The sequence below is a fragment of the Panthera leo genome, chromosome F2 (genome assembly GCF_018350215.1).
Source record: "Panthera leo isolate Ple1 chromosome F2, P.leo_Ple1_pat1.1, whole genome shotgun sequence".
Lineage (NCBI taxonomy): Eukaryota > Metazoa > Chordata > Mammalia > Carnivora > Felidae > Panthera > Panthera leo.
In genome coordinates, this window is record NC_056695.1 from 15,897,489 (window position 1) to 15,916,901 (window position 19,413).

Consider the following 19,413-nt stretch of genomic DNA (forward strand, 5'->3'; position numbering starts at 1 on the left):
CCCTAAGGGGGCAGCAAGTTGGAGGTCTCCCTATCACTTCCTTGTGGCCCACCTGATCGGCATGTTCTACCTTCCCACCGGGTTACAGGGGAGCAAAGTTGATAGTTTCTTTGAAAGGGCTCTTGAACCAGGAAACGCTACACAGGTGTGAGGGGCTAGTGCTCTTGTTCCTATTCCAGAGCAGCACAAGGGCATCCACCACGTGAAAGCCCCACCTGGGTCAGCCCCCTTCCACCAGGCCTTTCAGAAAACCAGGGTCATTCATCCAGCCGGGATTCACTTTCAGGGATTCATCAAGCTCTCCGTATAGTGGAGATCTAGAAACAGCTCCAGGTGACTTCTGTGAGAGACTGACTATATTCATCAATTCTTAATAAAGTTTCTAACCAGGTTTACCAAGGGAGCCTTAAATGGGGAGAACAGCTTGTTTCCTTGACAGCAAAAATCGACAGTTTTTTTTTTAATCTTTTGTTGTCTGTCAAGAATTCCATAGAAATAATAGATGCCTAAAAACACAAGGAAACAGCATGCATTTTTTTTTTCCCAAGTTCAGGGTTTGCTTCCAAGGAGACTGACAAGAGATAGGAGGAGGGCTTCTGAAATACGAGCAGTGGGCAACAAAGACCCTCAGAGCCAAGGGGGGACAAGTTACCACTCAAAATTTGCCTTTCCCCAAGTCAAGGAAGTCTTTGCAGTCTTAGGACCGGCAGGCTGCTGGGGAAGCAGGAAGGCAGCATTTCAAAACAAAAACAAACAACAAACACTGCGGAAAGGGACGACTCGGTTTGCATAGCTAAGCTCGGTCCAGGCAGGCAGCCCCGGACCTGGCCTGCTTTCCGTGGATCTGCGGGTCTAGGCGCAGCCTCCAGATCAGCGGCCCCGCCGCGCCAGCCTCGGCCCGGGGGCTTCCTCTAGGCCGGGGTCTCCCACGTGGCGCGGGGTCTGCGGCTGCCTCGCCCCCGGAGCTGTGAACCCCTGCGTTCGCCAGGCCCATCGATTATTAATGAGCCATCGTTAAAAGACTTGCTAAGGGAGGGTCCGATTTACTTGCCTACTCTATAGAGAAAACAAAGAGGATAGAGGTGGAGGGGGGAGAGGGGGGCACTGGGGAACTAAGCGAAAATGCAGCTTTCAAGTTCAAAAAGCTTATTTTGCATGAGAAAACACATGGGGACGTGAGGATTGGTGGTAGCCATCCCCCCTCCCCCATCTTTAATATCTGCTCAGCAAAAAGTCTGGATTAAAACCACCGGCCTCTGGGACACCTTAAAAAATCCCTTTCTTCTGTGTCCTTATGTACAAGGGTAAAGACCAGCTTTCTCTGTCCAAGTCGGGAGTGCTGAAGGGAGAGCTAGCAGTGGGAGGCCCAGCCGGAGCCTCTGTCCTCTGCCTGTTCCCGATTCCATGGCCTGAGGCGATGGTTTGCATTTTTAGGACAACAGCCGGCTATCGGCAAGCAGGAGACCTCTCGTCAGGCTTCATTACTGCGTACAAAATGACACGAGCGAGCCTGTGGCCACAACTGCGCTTATGAAGTGCTGCGAAGCCATTGCCTGTCCCTGCAAACCCAACCCTCTTCTTCTGCCCACTCACCCACCGATTGCCCCAAACCTGAGCTCAGTTTCTGTGTGCAGTGTCTTACCTCGGGACACATTGCTCCCACTGGAAACCCGGCTTTGCCACCTTGCTTGCTAGTTGGCTTATAAATTTCCAGAGAGACAGAGAAGAGCTGTGTTTGCCAACTGAACTTTGTAGTTCAAACCACCCTTTCCCTTCCTTCCCCTCTGATATGCTTTCCAAGGCTGGGGTGTTGCACCATCTCCCGATCTAGACAGGATGCTTAGCCGGCACTGGGAGCGCAGCTGGGAATACAGACCCCTCTCCCTACAAGGTCATTTAAACCTTTTTAGTTACCTCCCTAATTGCAATAGTCTTATGTGTCTGGCCTAAATCATAACTGCGCTCTTAAAAAGAAATCCCACAGCCGACAGCTGCAGATACTACCATTAAATCCTATCTATTAAGAGCTAATGCCACTCAGTGTATTTTTTACAAGGGTGAATCTGTTTGCATCAGCCAGAAAACAGGTCATGACGGTTTGTTCAGCGCTGATACACCAACCATTCTAAACCAATATATCAGAATAAGGATATGTAAAGACAAGATTACTGATTATGAGATTACTGATTATTCTGAAGAAATTATCGTAATAGAAAACATTTGTATCATCAGCCAGGTAGACTGAATTTGACCTTGAACTTTTCTGAAGCCTCTGGGGCTCAAGTTATGTGGAAGATTGTTAGGTGAACCTAACATCTGAATCTTTAAACAGCCACTAGGAAAGACGTAATGTGGGAGACTAAAAACAAATTGCAGACCACCGGCTAACAGGTGTGGAAAGGGAGATCAGCGTATTACCTAGCAGCTTCTTACCTGTTAGGGTAAAAACAAATGGTAAAATAACCATTAGTTAGGGTACGGGCTCGGCTGCCGTAACAATGAGACCCCACATACATGTGGGTCACTTAGGACACAGCTAATTCTTCCTTTGCCTAGCAGTCCTGAGATAAACTGGCCATACTGACGAGCAAAATTATTTGAATCCACAAAATTATTTGAATCTAAGTTCCTCCCATCTCATTGATTTAGCAGCTCCTCTGACAGTAGTTCTGACACTTCCATGTAGAGGTTGGTAACATTTTTCTGTAAAGGACCATAGAGTAAATATCTTAGTTTTTGCAGCCCACATGTAGTCTCAATTAAAGATTCCTTGTTTTTATTTGTTGCTCTTCTTGTGGCAACTCTTCAAAAATATGGAAACCATTCTTAGCTCACCAGCTGTACCAAATCAGGCTGCCCCAGTGATTTTGGCCCACAGGCCATAGTTTGTCAGTCCCTGCTTTAGGACATCGGAATCACCTAGAGGGCTCTCTGAGCCCACCTGAGTTTCTGATTCATTAGGTAAAGGTTTGACCCAAGAATCTGCACTTCTGGGGCTCCTGGGTGGCTCAGTCAGTTAAGTATCAACTTCGGCTCAGGTCATGATTTTTCGGTTCACGAGTTCGAGCCCCACATCGGGCTCTGTGCTGAGAGCTCAGAGCCTGGAGCCTGCTTCAGATTCTGTGTTTTCCTGTCTTTCTGCCCCTCCCCCGCTCACACTCTGTCCCTCAAAAATAAACATTAAAAAAACCTGCATTTCTAACAAGTTCTCATGGGATGTTTATGCTGATGGTTTGGAGACAGCACAATGAGATCCAAAGCCCTACAGTGTTGCCTTTGCCTTTATGGGCAAAGCGAATCTCTTGCACACGCATGTTCCGGCACAAAAGAAAATGAAAAAAGCATCAAGAAAAAGTCTCTTTAAGTATGTAAGCAGGAAATTGTACACATAACTTTCACTCACATCCCTTGGCCTAATCTTAGTCATATGGCCATGAATGGCTGCAAGGGAAGTTGGGAAATGTAGACTATAAATGGTTGTTCATGAATCCTGCTACAACTCAAGAGGTTTTGTTTTTAAGAGGAAGGAGGGGAGAGGGGCGCCTGGGTGCTTAGTCGGTTAAACATTCAACTTTGGTTAAACATGCGACTTTGACTCAGGTCATGATCTCACAGCTTGTGAGTTCAAGCCCCACGTCAGGCTCTATGCTGAGGCTCAGGGCCTAGAGCCTGCTTCAAATTCTGTGTCTCCCTCTCTCTCTGCCTCCTACCCCCATTCATGCTCTCCCTCTCTTTCCCTCTCAAAAATAAATAAAAAACATTAAAAAAATTTTTTTAAAAAAGAGGAATAAGTCACTTTGTAGAATAGTTAGCAGATTCTGCCATACTAGAATAGGAGGGACCAGTGGAAAGTCATCCACACTTTGTCAGATTGACCTCACAGTGACCACTCTGAGGTTTATTACACCACCCCTCTGCTACATTCACAGACAAAAACTAAACTCATGGCATATCAGAGGGGCCTTAAAGCATATAGAGCAGGCAGGTACCACAAGAAGGATTAAGCTCCCATTTTATTATTATTATTATTATTATTATTATTATTATTATTTGAGAGAGAGAGAGAGCGTACAAGCCTGGGGGAGAGGGGGGAGAGGAGGAAGGTGGGGGGAGGAGAGAGAGAGCAAGAGAGAGAGAGAATCTTAAGCAGACTCCATGCTCAGTGAAGAGCCCAATGCGGGGCTCAATCCTGGGATCATGACCTGAGCCAAAATCAAGAATTGGATGCTCAACCAACTGAGCCACTCAGGCGCCCCTAAGCTCCCATTTCTAAATAAATATCTATTCCATACGCCCCTCAGGATGCTAAAAATTCTTTAAGCTTAAGGTCCTTTGGGATTTTTAGTCTTTTATAAGCTTCTAGAAATTTACCAACCATTTGTGATAAATAATAATAATGAATTTATTTCATATATCAGATAGATTAAATGTAAATGAAAAAATAATCATGAGATTACCTTACAATTTTGTTTTTAATATTTTAGAATATTTCTGTAATCCTGGGGCAGGAAAACACTCTATGTGGTGGTAATGAAATACCAAGAAGGTAAAGAATGTCTGATTTAACTACAATACAATAAGTCATATTCCTAAATATTCCCTCCCCAAAAAACAAAGATCAGCAGACATATGGGAGAAAAATACTTGCAACAAGTATAACAATAAACAATGTTAATATTCTACCCAGGGGACATGGAAGGCAATTCTCAAAACAGAAATGTACACATAACCAAAGAACATAGGACTATACATTTATTTTCAATTATAAACAAATATATTCAAATAAAAATGTATCACAATTTCTATCAAATTGGTAATTTCTTTTTTTTTAATGATGATATAGAAATTAACCAATGTGATAGAAAAAAGGTCACACTAATTCTGTGCTAATACAGATATATTTCAGTTTGGTTATATTCATAAAAGTTTTAAACATGTACTATAGTGGACAAATAGTTAGGATGACCCCCATGACCCTGCTTCTGAGTGTTCATGCCCTTATGTCATGCCCTCCCCCGGAGTATCATGGGACCTGTAATTTATGTCCAGCCAATAGAATGAATACAGAAAAAAAAAGAGGGGGAGGATACATGTGATTACATGATTATGTTACATAAGATTTTCACATGTGTCTTGCTGGAGTATGTTTCTCTTGTTGGCTTAAAGAAGCAAACCGCCATGCCGGGGGCTGCCTCTGTTAGGAGGCCAAATGGCAGTGAACTTTCAGCTATCTCTAGGAGCTGAAGGCATCCTCTAGCCTATAGCCAACAGGGGCTTTTGGTCCTAAAACAGTAAGGAAATGGATTCTTCCAACAATCTGAGTGAATTTGGAAGTGGATACTTCCAAGCACAGCCTCTGGTGAGACCACAACCCGCACTGATGACTGACACCTTCACTGGTGCCTTGAAGATACACTAGCTAAGTCACATCCAAACTGTTGACCCATAGCAACTGAGCTCATGAAAGTGTGGTGTTTTGAGCTAAGTCTGAGATAATTCATTATGCAGCAATTGATACTAATATGTGTATATTAACCTAAAAATTCTACATTTAAAATTTTATCTAGGGGTGCCTGGGTGGCTCAGTCGGTTGGGCGTCCGACTCCAGCTCAGGTCATGATCTCGTGGTCCATGAGTTCGAGCCCTGCGTCGGGCTCTGTGCTGACAGCTCAGAGCCTGGAGCCTGCTTCAGATTCTGTGTCTCCCTCTCTCTCTGCCCTCCCCCGCTCATGCTCTGTCTCTGTCTCAAAAATAAATAAAACATTAAAACAATTTTTTAAAATTTTATCTAAAGAAACTTAGCCACAAGGATGTTACTCATTACAGTATCTTATAGTTATGAAAAATTAGAAACAAACAATATATGCAAAAATAGAAAATCTGTTAAATTATGGAAAAGCCACACAAAGAAATATTCAGCTAACAAAAACTGCAATGGAAATAAAAACATATTTTTAAAGAAAAATGTTTTAAATACAGCTATAAATGAAAATATAGCTTCTAAACCAGCTTGCATAATCAATTCCCACTTTAATTTTTTTAAATGTTTATGCATGTATAGAATATAGTGCTTAAAGTAACATACCCAGGTGTTAATAACAGTTATCCTCGAGAGGCAGGATTATAGATTTTTAATTATAAGACATAAATTTTTACAGTTTTCTACACTATACATTTCATGTCTTTGCAAAACAACCAGAACCTAAAACTGAATTTTAAATGCAAAATGAAGGGAAGAAAAGAGTCCCAGCTTCATGAAAAAGAAAAGGCTAACGTCCAATGCAAATGTTAGTTATTTTTATGGTTATTAAATGTAAGATGCAAATGTCCCCAGAGGCTAATAAACTGCTAACAATAATGGCTACCATTTCTTGAGCATTTACAATGAGCCAGGCACATGCTAAAAATTTGGAGTGCGTTCGTTTGTTTAATCATGGATAAAAAGTTAGATTTATGCCCTGTGTTCACAGAGAAGGGCAGCCCATATGCCTGGACATCCTGCTATTCATACCTTCACTTTCCCCCTCGAAGTAAGGCAGATAACTAGTGAGACACATCACTAGGGGGCAAGGGGGTCCTGGTCACCCAGGACCTAGATCAACTCCCTTAAATGTGGTCTGGGCACTGGTCCCAAACCAATCAACTAGTTTTGCCATTGCACAGCAGTTCTCAAAACCTTGCAGTTTTGGTTCCAAGGAGCCAGAGAGACGTTCTTTATTTGTTGTGGAGTCTACCACAAAAATAGAAGAGGCCCTTACCGCACACTTTCCCGTTGAATGACTGAAAACAACAGTTGCTCTTACAGATGCATGGAAAGAGCAAAGATATTTCAGTAGGCTTGAGGACAAGCTAAAAATTACCAGTTCCTCAGGAATTACTCATTCTGCTAGAGAACAATTGAAGGTTAGCTCTTCCCAAATATCTACCTCACTCTGCAAACTGAGGTTAATCTTGGTTTAATGGACTCAGACAAGTCATGTCATGCCTAGGACCTCAGTTTTCCTCCCTGTAAAATGAATTTCTGTTACTTTCCCTAATCAGAGGCTAGTCAGGGTGATCCCTTGGTTCTTTTCAAATTGATGGTATGTGATTCTGAGACAGATTCCCTCATCCAGGTGTTTTATTAGTCAAAACTTTTTTAAAAAGAAGTCTACAAGATCTATCTATAACACTGACTCAATGAATGAGTAAAGCCTTCAGAAAGATCAATATATAGAAACTTTGGGCTTACTGAAAACACCTTTAGGGGATTTTCTCTTAATGAACTCTACATGCTTCTAGTATAGTGCCTTCAAATGACATTCCAGTAGAGTTCCACAGTCCTGTGAAGGCAAGTTCCTCGCTCTTCCACGGGGGGCAAGAAAACCAATAACACGTACTCTTTGATAGACTGACCACAGAGAATCACTTCTTGGAAGGTCACTTTTATTGCTTTAAGTCGGTCTAAGGATTTTCTGTCTGAGAAAGTACAGCAATGACATCTGTTCATTCTTCAACACAGACCAGCCCTTTACCCATGATTTTTCAATATTTAAACAAACAGCCAAAACAAAGCTGTGCATCAGTGTTAACCTTGTAAACTTAAAAGTCTGCACCTGTACAATTACTAATTAACATGTTCAGTAACAAAGCTGGTAGGTAACGGGTGACATTCACACCTCTTAATTGGTGCGATTAGCGGTCCTTTTGTTGTCAACTGTTAGCAGCTCTCCTCAAGTGTAAAATGCCACAGGTAAAGGGACATTGGCCATGGGTGGAGTGAAGGGGGGAAGGTGGGAGTGAACAAAGTTTGTAAAACAGATTAGGCTGAGTTACAGGGAAGCAAAAATATGGTCACTGCAAGAAACTGGCTAAAACTGCCAAATGATTAGGAGCATCAGAGACTGTATCTTTTTTTGTTCTTTACTGGTGGTGTAAATCTTGACTGTTTAAAAAATCTACTCCCCCATTACATTGCAAAATGGAAAGACCCCACTTTCAGTAAATTTAACCGTGAATGGGAAGATCCAAATCAATTTTGTTTTTAAATGAAGGAAGGTAAGTCCGGGTAGCTTTTGCGCTCCTAGCAATACACTATAATATTTACTATGAGATTCTTGACAAGAGATATCCTAAGGTTTTTAAGATAGAGCCCAAGATATACAGAGGATATATACAGGATATACAGAGCCCTGTATTCCTTCAGAAATACAAGAATCAAGATACATTTCTGTATTTCTCATTTAATCCTCTCTTCTCTTTTTTAAAAAAAGTAATACCAGGCTCCCCTTCAGCTCATTGAGTAACTTCCTTATGATAGTATCCAGTGTTGAAGTCTCATCATCAATTACCAACAAACTTTAACTTAGGTTTCCTAAAAGGCATGGCCCTGTATTAGGATCATTCCAATTGTCAGGATTTAGCTTCCAGGCTTGGCTTTTCTACAGCTCCCTCACAGGTCAGTCTTCTTAAGGATATGGCTTCATATTAACCATGCAGAAATGTTATTATTCTCTACCAACTAGAGGTTCCAGTATTTCTTCATAATGGGAGGGGTTACTGTGTTGTCATTTAGGACAAAAATTTGATGTAATATGTTTGTGAGCTCTATGAAGGCAAGAATTATGTCTCCTCCACCTATAAACCACCAACTTCTAGCGCATATGCACCTTCAATATATAGATGTTACTTATCCAATGTGAACGTTGGCATCAATGAGATTTTTCTTTCTTTCTCCTAGCTTCCCTTTCATATTACACATTTTTGGTTTTTACACAATTCTTCTGGGGTATGACCAGATTTTTTGCAATGCAAGTCAAATTCTCCCTCTTCCTGAGATTCTTATTTTCCTTTTGGGAGTGTCTTTCTTTATGTTAACGTACTTTTCTTAGACAGTTCTTCTACTTTGTCTTTATGGATCCGGCTCTCTATCACCTGGCCTTCTCGTTTATTGAAATTCAGCTTCATATGAAAGACTTCACAGCTTTCTACATTCTTTTGAATCCTTCAACCCTATTTTACCTCTTGCTTATCTTCCATCCCCCTTTCCCCGTATTATATTCTTTCTTTAACCTACTTTTTCAGTTATCTATTTATGCCACTTAGGGATTTAAGGGATTTAAGGATTAATTTCAGGGATTAAGACACTAATTTTATTTTACTCAACAATTTTGTGAGTCAGGAATGTGAGAAGGGTGTGGCTGGATGGTTTATCTTGATCCATGTGGTCTCAGCTGGGGTGGGTGGTCTGGAGGATCCATTTCTAAGAAGGCTTCCTCATGCACATAGTCAGTCCCTCATTCCCCACCCAGAATCTCCTCCTCCAGGACCTCTGCACATAGCTTGGGCTTTTCACAGCATGGCGGTCACAGGACAGTCACACTTCTTACATCTGTTCTCCTCCTAATAAGCCTTTCAAAAGCAAGCATTCCCAAGGCCCAGGTAGAACCTGCCAGGTTTCATTCAGTAATCAAGCAGGTCTCTAAGTCCAGCCCAGATCCAATGGGGAGGGAGGAACAGACTCCACCCCTCCATGAAGGGATGGTTTGATCCTACAGGGAGGGAAGGAATTGATGGCAGCAGCCATCTGGAAGACAAACTGCCACACCTACAATTCTCATTTTAATGTTTTACCTTTCTTCCCCATTTGAAAATTCTAATAGCACTTACCTAATCTGTAGGGTGTTACATATGTGCCAGCGCTATGTTCAAGCAGGAAAGTGACCCCCACCTTACCTCATGAAAAACTATTTAAGGGCACTATGAGGCCCTGACACTCCAAAGTCATGTCCCATAACCAGCCTCCCCAGTCTCTGATTTGAGTCACTAACACCTTTCTGGTGGGCACAAGCCTAGGCACAAGCTTACACATGACCGGAGAGAGAGAGACATGACCAATCAAACATGAGTACTTCTTTATCCAGAAGTGCCAATTTATTTATAAGATGTTTGGTTTTTCCCCGGGGGGGGGAAACAGAGAGTATGAAGTGGAAGAAAATGGTGTTGGAACAGCAATTGTCCTTTGAAGTGAGCAGAGCTTGGTGACACCAGGCACCTGGGATAGCATCAGGGCATGATATTCATCAGTCTAGAAGAAGGAGGGGTGCCACGGAGGGTGGGGGTTGGTGAGTGAGTGTTGGCAAGGGTGTTAGGTGATGTAATAATATAAAATATTTAACACCAAAAGAATATAAATCACCAATCATCTCTCTTTTCCCCAAAGAACACAAATAATTTAAGAGTTCTCCATCTGTATATATATATAGAAGGAAGGAATTTATGGCAGCCATCTTGGAGACAAACTGCCATACCAACCCACTGTCATTTTTTTAGAAAAATATATGCCATATATATAAGCAAGATGAGAAAGTTGGAACAGTCAAACCATTCAGTTCCCAATCTCCCAGCTGATGTATCTCCTAGGCAGTTTGTATCCAAACTACCAAGAATTTTTTTTTTTTTTTGTAATTATGGAATTGGTCACCAAATGATCATTTGGATTACTAAAGCAATTAATTTTGACCCTGCTTTGTTTTCACACTCGGTCCTGTGTCCCTTTGCAGCAGAGACTGCTAGTTATCTTTTAATACATACTGTCTCATCTTCCTTATAGACTCTCCAATTTTTAGTCAAAACGATGCAATCTAGAATAATGATTATATTTTTCACCAACCTTGCTACACGCATGAGATCTGAGAAGTCCTTAAAGAGGTACATTTGTCTACATTCTTTCCTCCTTCCTACTGGTAAAGGAGAAAATGATACTTGGAGCACTAGCAGCTATCTTGAATCATGTAATGGACGTCATGGACTAAGGACGGCAGAGCAGTAAGATAGAAGGAGCCTCAGTTTCTGATGACTGCTGAATCTACTCCCAGTTTTGTGTTAACATATCATAATTATTTATCTAGGAGACGAAATTCTATCTGTTTTAGCCATTGTTATTTGAATTTTCTGTCACTCGTAGTGAAACCTGATTCTAATACATCCCTTTGCCAGTAAGGTCGGTTGGACAATTTAGTCAGGTTAAAGCAACAGCTTAATTTAAAATATTTTTCCAACAGACACAGTATATAAACTTGCAAAGGCTGATTAAATTTCGCTAGGGCATATCTTTATAAAAAGAATAAGTAACATATGTAAATACCATATCCGAATTTAAATACAGTATTTAACTGCCCTAGATTTCACAATGTATTCATAGCCTTGAGAGGGAATAAGAAACCACTTTATAATCCATTGATCCTTGTAAATTCTGTTTACATGTGTTTTTAAAATACATGTGTTTTGTGTTATCGGTGTTGATGGTCAGGAGCTCTGTATTGTAAAATATTCTTCATGTACCGTTCTGGTGAATAAACTAAGACTTGGTCTGTGACCTGGAAGCCCTTGCTGGGGTAGGGGGCAGTGCTTTGGGAAAGAATACCCGTTTATAAAAGCCAATGGCTTCTTTTTCTGAAATGGCTGCTAGCACTGCTTTAATTCAATGTTCACTATCTCTTGAAGTTTCCTCTCCCCTTTCCTTCTACAAAGCCTCCCGCACTGAGTCTGCACCTGCCCAATACCTGCTAGAATTATCACTTTATTTTTTTTAAATTGTTTAATGTTTACTATTTATTTTTGAGACAGAGAGAGACAGAGTGTGAGCAGGGGAGGGGCAGAGAGAGAGGGAGACACAGAACCTGAAGCAGGCTCCGGGCTCTGAGCTGTCAGCACAGAGCCTGACGCAGGGCTCGAACTCATGAACGGTGAGATCATGATCTGAGCCAAAGTCAGACACTTAACCGACCAAGTCACCAGGCGTCCCTAGAATTATCCCTTTATAAATAACACCTGATCATGTCATTTCACCAGGAAGACACTTGCTGATTTCTTGTCACCTCTAGCTTGGTAGAAAACAGCTTGCACTTTTTCTGTCTTATCTTCTATGCACTTTCCCAGTCCTTTATCACACTTGCTCTCTATTTAAACATGATGAAATTTTCACCTTTTTTTCCAATTATGCCATGCCTTTCACACCCCTGCATTTGGAACAGGCTATTTTCTACGACTGAAATACTCTCCCAACCCCCAAACTTGCTTGTTATTTTTTAGAGCCTTCAGGATGCATCTTGTGGGTCAAAAAGCCTTTGTTCAAAAAGGTGCAAAAACCTTTTTTGTCACTACTACAGACGAGATTAACCACTTCTTCCCTTGCCCATATTCTGCATTTTGTACTACCTTCTGTGACAGCACTTATCAGGTAATACTAGAATGGATCTGTCTTGAAGTCTGATTCCTCCTATGTGACATGTTGCAGCTTTTCTAGTACTGAGCTCGATGTCCGTAACTGAGTGGGAACTTGCTGTGTCTTGCAGGATGTATCCCTGGCTAAGACAAGGTCATTCCAACAAAAAGGCATTTGTGTCTAAATGTAGTTTTTAGGTTTGTATGATAAGGGGGGGGGGGGGGAATTAGGTAAATTACAGAATGTAAATACATGTTTTCAACTTCTTGGAAAAGATATTCATAGGAATATACAGGAACATGCATGCATATCCTACAAACCACAATATTTTTCTTCCCACCTTGATGAGAAATTTAGCATTTCTTACAGCCGAATTTTTCTAGAATTAAATTATGGAGTCATAAAATTGTAAAGCTAAAAAAGACTTTAAAAATTATTGACTCCAACTTCATAATTTATAAATGAGAAAACTAAGGCCCAGAGAGATTAAAAGATTTGTCAAAGGACACCCAACTAGTTAATGTCAATCAGATCTGAAATCCTGGTCTCTTGACTCCACTGTTCTTCAAACATTTCAGTTGTAAGTCCCTGGTTAAGGGCAGCCAGCAGCTGTGAAGCACACGGACTTTAATTTCAAGTTAAATCAGAGCTAAAGCACAGATAAACCCAAGGGTTTCAGCTACAAATTAAACAGGTGAGAGAAGATAAGTGAGATTATTTGATGAAAGTTTTTAAATCATACACTGTTTGAGTGTAAAAGTCCAAGCCCCCAGTTTTCATAAATGAAAATAAGAAGAAAATTAAATGACTTCCTCCACCCCAATCAGAAAGCCAGAGACAAAGACAAAACTAGAACTTTGAAAGCAATTGTGATATGGACTTCACAAAACTGTGGATAAAATGAGTTACCACATAGAATAATAGTCCTGTCACTCAAAAAAAAAAAAAAAAATTGGAGCCTGTGGTTGGTCAATTAACCAAAAAGTTGGGTAAATTGGAAATTGTTAAAAAGTGATACGTACACACTATAATGATTTAATTTTAATTTCAAACTTGAATGTACACTTATTATACATATGTGGATAAACGAACTTCAAAAAATTATGTGAATTAATTTCTTATTGCTGCTGTAACAAGTTACCACAAGCACAGTGGCTTAAAAGGATAAAAAATTGTTCTTCTAATTCCGGAGGTCAGAAGTCCAAAATGGATCTCACTGGGCTAAAAGCAAGGTGTCTGTAGGGCTGCAGGGCTACAGGGAAGCCTCCCATGGGGGCTTCAGGGAAGAATCTGTTCCTTGCCTTCTCCAGCTTCTAGAGGTCCCTCACATTCCTTGGCTCATGGTACCTTCCCAGCTTCAAAGCCAGCAATCACCCCTCCAGCCTCTGTTTCCCTCATTACATCTCCTTCTCGGACTGTGACTCTACTATCTCCCTTCCACTTACAAGGACCACTGGGGTTACCTTGGATCAAACTGGATAAACCAGGATAATCTCTCCATCTCAAGATCCTTAATTTAATCACATCTGGAAGACCCCCTTTGGCCATATGAGGTAACATACTCACAGGGTTGGAGGATTAGGATGTGGATAACTTTGATGATAGGGGTGGGAATATTATTCTGCCAACCATAGCCTGACTGTGTCATTGAAGATGAATCTTCTTTCCTTGGTGAAACATTCATAAAGTGTATTGTCTATGATTTCTATTGTGTGTCTTTAAAGTTAAAGTAACAATTTAAATCATTTGAAAAGCGACCTGGGAAGAATTCTTCCAGATTTGTCTCTCAATTTTTTTTATGATATCTGTTCCACAACCAATTTCAAGTTGATTTTTTAAAAAATTTTAATGTTTTTTATTTATTATTGAGAGAGAGAGAGAGAGAGTGTGTGTGAGCAGGGGAGGGGCAAAGAGAGCAGGAGTCACGGAATCTGAAAGCAAGCTCCAGGCTCTGAGCTGTCAGCACAGAGCCTGATGCAGGGCTCGAACTCATGACCTGTGAGACCATGACCTGAACTGAAGTCGGATGCTTAACCAACTGAGCCACCCGGGCACACCTCAGATTGATTTTTGATGTGATTTGTCTTTTGTGGTCCTTCTGAAGATTTAGATTTTATAGACACAATTCTCTTTTTTGCACTCCTATGTCACTGATTTATATAACATTTATCTAAATCATACAATTACAATAACAAGTACTCCTCACTTAAACAGTTTTGAGGGCACAGAGAACTTGGTACAAATTCCTCCACTGTGGGGCACAAAGGTGACCAGGTTGCTGACAAGGGGCCTACTAGTCCCTGGTCCTCAGTGTGCCCAGAAATAAATGAAAAGTTTTCTTCATCTAGTAGACTGTATATGTGAAAGTGGTTTAGGAAAGCTTCTGTTATATAAAGTGCCTTGTGTACTGGAAGGCATTCTATACATATAAACAATCACCATTATTTTTGCTTTTAATTCAAGATCTGGTATTAAGAATTATATAAATAGACATTTATGATTGAATATGGATGATGCATGCAAGGTGGAAAAGAGCAGTCTAGAAGTTAGCCTGATGACTAGGGAAAGTCAGAACAATTTGAGAAAACATTCTGCTCAAGCCACAATAAAATCTAGAATTAGGTTAACAACATAAGTCAAGTTTCAATCAATAAAGTCTTTAATTATAATGAATGGTTTATTTGCTTTGTTAATCTGCTTTTAAGCTTACTCACTATTTCTCTGAAAATTTAGGTTAAACTGCCTAACTAAAGAGCTATTTTCAAAAATATTTAATTGGCTGGAAAGAGTGTATTGAACTCTTCTTTCAGTTGACCTACCTTTAGAAAACAAAGCTATTTGGCTCACTAAACTATAAATGTATCCAGGCATCTTTGTGAAAGCATATTTTAACTCAGACTGAGTAGTGAAGGGGAAAGAGTCACTCACCAATGCCCTGAGTTTGTAAACACAGATATGTAAAATATGACAGTACATAGAACAGAAAATCAGTGCTAAATCTAGAGTTGAAGGGTCTTCCCATAGATTGGGAACTCTATGCTGCCCTTGAACTCTATTGTTTTTGACCACTGAGTCAAGAACTGTCTCCATCTACCAGGTGGTTGAGGAGCACTAGAGAGATTCTAAATGACCCTGTGAGGACCAGCTCCTAAGCCTAAGGTATACTCATCAGCCAAAGGCATGGGTTTCTTTATCCCCACCCAGAGTGCAAGCAGTACACTTTCTTATCCTGAAGCTGCCACAATGAGGTCAAACTAGCTGCCACAAACTAGGTGACTTAAACAATAGAAACTTGCTGTCTCATACTTTGTGAAGCCAGAGTTCTGAGATCAAGGTGTTGACAGAGTCATGCTCTCTCTGAAAGTTCTAGGGAAGGCCTCTCTCCTAGCTTCTGGTACTTTCTTGATTGTGATAACACAACTCCACTCGTTTCATGACATTCCCCCTATGTGCATATCTATATCCAAATTTCTCTTTTAAGGGCATCAGTCACATTGTATTAGGGGTCCATCCTATTCCAGATGACCTCATCTTAACTAATGGCATCTGCAATAACCCTATTTCCAAGTAAGTTAACATTCTGAAGTATGGAGGGTTAGAATTTCAGCATGTTAACTTTTGGTGGACATAGTTCTACCCATGACACTCTCAGTGGAGGAAGCCATCATCACCATATGGTTCATACTAATTCTCCAAATAATTTTAACTTTAATAACCAGTATATGGTCAAATTTAACCACATACTTCAGTAATAATCATAATCATAAAAATTATAGTATGTGCCAGTAGAAATAATAAACACATAAACAGATGAACAAAACAAAAATTGATAAAAATTGGTGAGGTTTGTTGTTAGCTATGAATAGGAACACTACCAGTAAGAAAGAAGAAACTGAGGACATGCGAATATGAGAAGCAGAGAAAAGATTTTAAAAACAAAAAGCAGGGGTGCCTGTATGGCTCAGTTAGTTAAGCGTCCAACTCTTGATTTGGGCTCAAGTCATGATCTTAGTTTCTTGAGTTTGAGCCCCACATCGCACTCTGCATGCTCATTGTGCAGAGTCTGCTTGGGATTCTGTCTCCCTCTTTCTCTGCCCCTCTCCCCCCTCAAAATAAATAAATAATTTAAAAAAAGAGAAATCAGAGGAAATAGATCAACTATAAGAGAGATCAGGAACCAGACAAGGATGTCTACTCTCACTACTGTTACTCAACATAGTACTAGAAGTTCTACCCACAGCAGACAAGAAAAAGAAATAAAAGACATCCTAACTGGTAAGAGAGAAGTAAAATTGTCACTATCTGCAGATGACATGATGCTATATATAGAAAACCCTAAAGACCCCACCAAAAAACTGGTAGAACTGATAAATGAATTCAGTAAGGTTGCAGGATACAAAATCAATACACAAAAATTGTTGCATTTCTATATACTAATACTGAAGTAGCAAAAAGAGAAATTAAGAAAATAACCCTGGGGTGCTTGGGTGACTCAGGTGGTTAAGCGTCCAACTCTTGATTTTGGCTCAGATCATAATCTCATTGTTTGTAAGATAGAGCCCTGTGTCGGGATGTGCACTGATAGCATGGAGCCTGCTTGGGATTCCCTTTCCCTCCCCTTCTGCCTCTTCTCACTCTCTCTCTCAAAATAAACAAATAAACCTAAAAAAAAAAGAAAATAATCCCATTTACAATTGCACTGAAAATACCCGGAAATAAACTTAACCAAGGAGATGAAAAACCCAAACTTTGAAAACCATAAAACATTAATGAAAGAAATTCAAGAGGACCCAAATAAATAGAAAGATACCCCATGCTCATGAATTGAGAGAACAAATATTGTTAAAATGTCCCTACTACCCAAAGAAATCTACAGATTTAATGTGATCCCTGTCAAAATACCAACAGCAGCTTTCATAGAGCTGGAACAAATAATCCTAAATTTGTGTGGAACCACAAAGACCCCAAATAATCAAAGCAACCTTGAAAAAGAACAAGGGGCCTGGGTCGCTCAGTAGTTTAAGTGTCTGACTTCAGCTTGGGTCGTGATCTCACAGTTTGTTGAGTTCAAGCCCAGTGCCAGGCCCTGTGCTGACAGCTTGGAGCCTGAGCCTGCTTCGGATTCTGTGTCTCCCTCTCTCTCTACGCCTCCCCCACTTGTGAGCATGCACTCTTTCTCTCTCTCAAAAAGAAATAAACATTTTTTTAAAAAAGAATGTGACAAGCTGAAGCACTTAATAAGTACACGTGTCTTAAAAAAAAAAAAAAAAGGAAAAAAGAAGAACAGAACTGGAGTTATCATAATCTCAGATCTCAAGATATACTTCAAAGTTGTAGTAATCAAAATAGAATGATACTGGCACAAAAATATGTATCATAGATCAACGGAACAGAATTGGGAGCCCAGAAATAAACCCACGATTGTATGGTCAATCTTTGATAAAGGAGGCAAGAATATGTAATGGGAAAAAGGCAGTCTCTTCAACAAATGGTGTTGGGAAAACTGGACAGCAAAAGAATTAAAGTGGACTACTTTCTTATACTATACACAAAAATAAACTCAAAATGGATCAAATACCTAAATGTGAGACCTAAAACCATAAAAATCCTAGAAGAGAGCACAGGCAGTAATTTCTCTGACATTGGCAGTGGCAACATTTTTCTAGACATGTCTCCTGAAGCAAGGGAAGCAAAAGCAAAAATAAACTATCGGGACTACATTAAAATAAAAAAGCTTCTGCACAGCAGAGGAAACCATCAACAAAACAAAAAGGCAACTTACTGAATGGGAGAAGGCATTTGCCTTCAAATGATATGTCCAATACAGGGTTAGTATTTAAAATATGTAAAATTTCTCCCATGTCTCATCCCAACCATGCCTGGGTCCATGACCACCTACCTTTGCTGTCCTTCCGTCCCGCCCTGCCAGAGGTGTAGTGCTGACAGATCAGAGCTTTCCCAAAGGGTTCCCAGAGGGTTGACAAAGATAGGAGCCAAATGATACTGGACAATGAACTTCAGCAAGCACTATCCAATGGCACGTGGATTCCACTGAATCCAGTGACTGTCAGGTCAATGATATCTATGTTTGACCAAGAGAACAAGGCTGGTGTGACCTTCAGCGAGTTCACTGTTATCTGGAAATACATCACAGACTGGCAGAATGTCTTCCACACTTATGAACAGGAATCACTCTAGGATGGTTGACAAGAAGGAGCTCAAGCAAGCACTTTCAGTGTATGGGCCCTCTGACCAGTTTCACGACATCTTCATCCACAAGTGTGACATACAAGTATGGGGGCCCTTGATGACTTCATCAAGGGCTGCATCATCTTGCAGGGGTTGACAGATATATTCAGGTGTTGTGATATGGATCAGGATGGCTGGATTCAGGTGTCATATGAGCAGTATCCATCCATGGTCTTCAGCACTGTATAACATTGGCCTTTGCAAGTAGCAACATGACTCATGGAAGGAGGACTAAAAATGCCAAATCTCCCTTTAAAGAAATGGAACACAGATGCAGGTAGATACTATTCTTCCTTTAGATTTTATATAATTAACATTTGGGGACCTGACTGTACATATGTGGATAAGCTGATTAAGGTTTTGCAAATAACAACAATAGTTATAATCATTATTCACATACAAACATTTGATTTGAGACTGTTCAATTGTGTCATGAGGTAAGATATAATAATATTTCAGGTATCCTGCATGCAAAAAGTTTATCATGTGCATTTCTAGATAGCTCCAGTTCTGTAGTGGGAATATCTTTATTAGCCAACAGAAATTTAAAGAATAATATAGACCTTGGACAGAGACTTTTATGTGCCTTACATTTTTAAAATGAGGTTTATTGTATTTGAATATGCAACATAAGCAATGAATAAAATGCAAATGAAAAAAGAACTTATACAACTCACCCCCCCCAAAAAAAATTTAAAACAGGCAGAAGAGATAAACAGACATTTCTCCAGACATCCAAAGATGACCAACAGACACATGAAAAGATGCTCAACGTCACTCATCATCAGGGAAATGCAAATCGAAACCACAGTGAAATATTACCTCACACCTGTCAGAAGGGCTAAAATAAAAAAAAAAAAAAAAACCACAAGAAACAAGTGTTGGCAAAGATGTGGAGGAAAAGGAACGCCTGTACTCTTTTGGTGGGAATGCAAACTGGTACAGTCACTGTGGGTAAC

General features: G+C 40.3%; 1 pseudogene; it reads left to right on the top strand.

Annotated features, from left to right (window-relative positions):
- The first annotated feature begins 1,417 nt into the window (after nucleotides 1–1,417).
- Nucleotides 1,418–18,643, top strand: LOC122210577 (annotated as a pseudogene).
- Nucleotides 18,644–19,413: the final 770 nt, after the last annotated feature.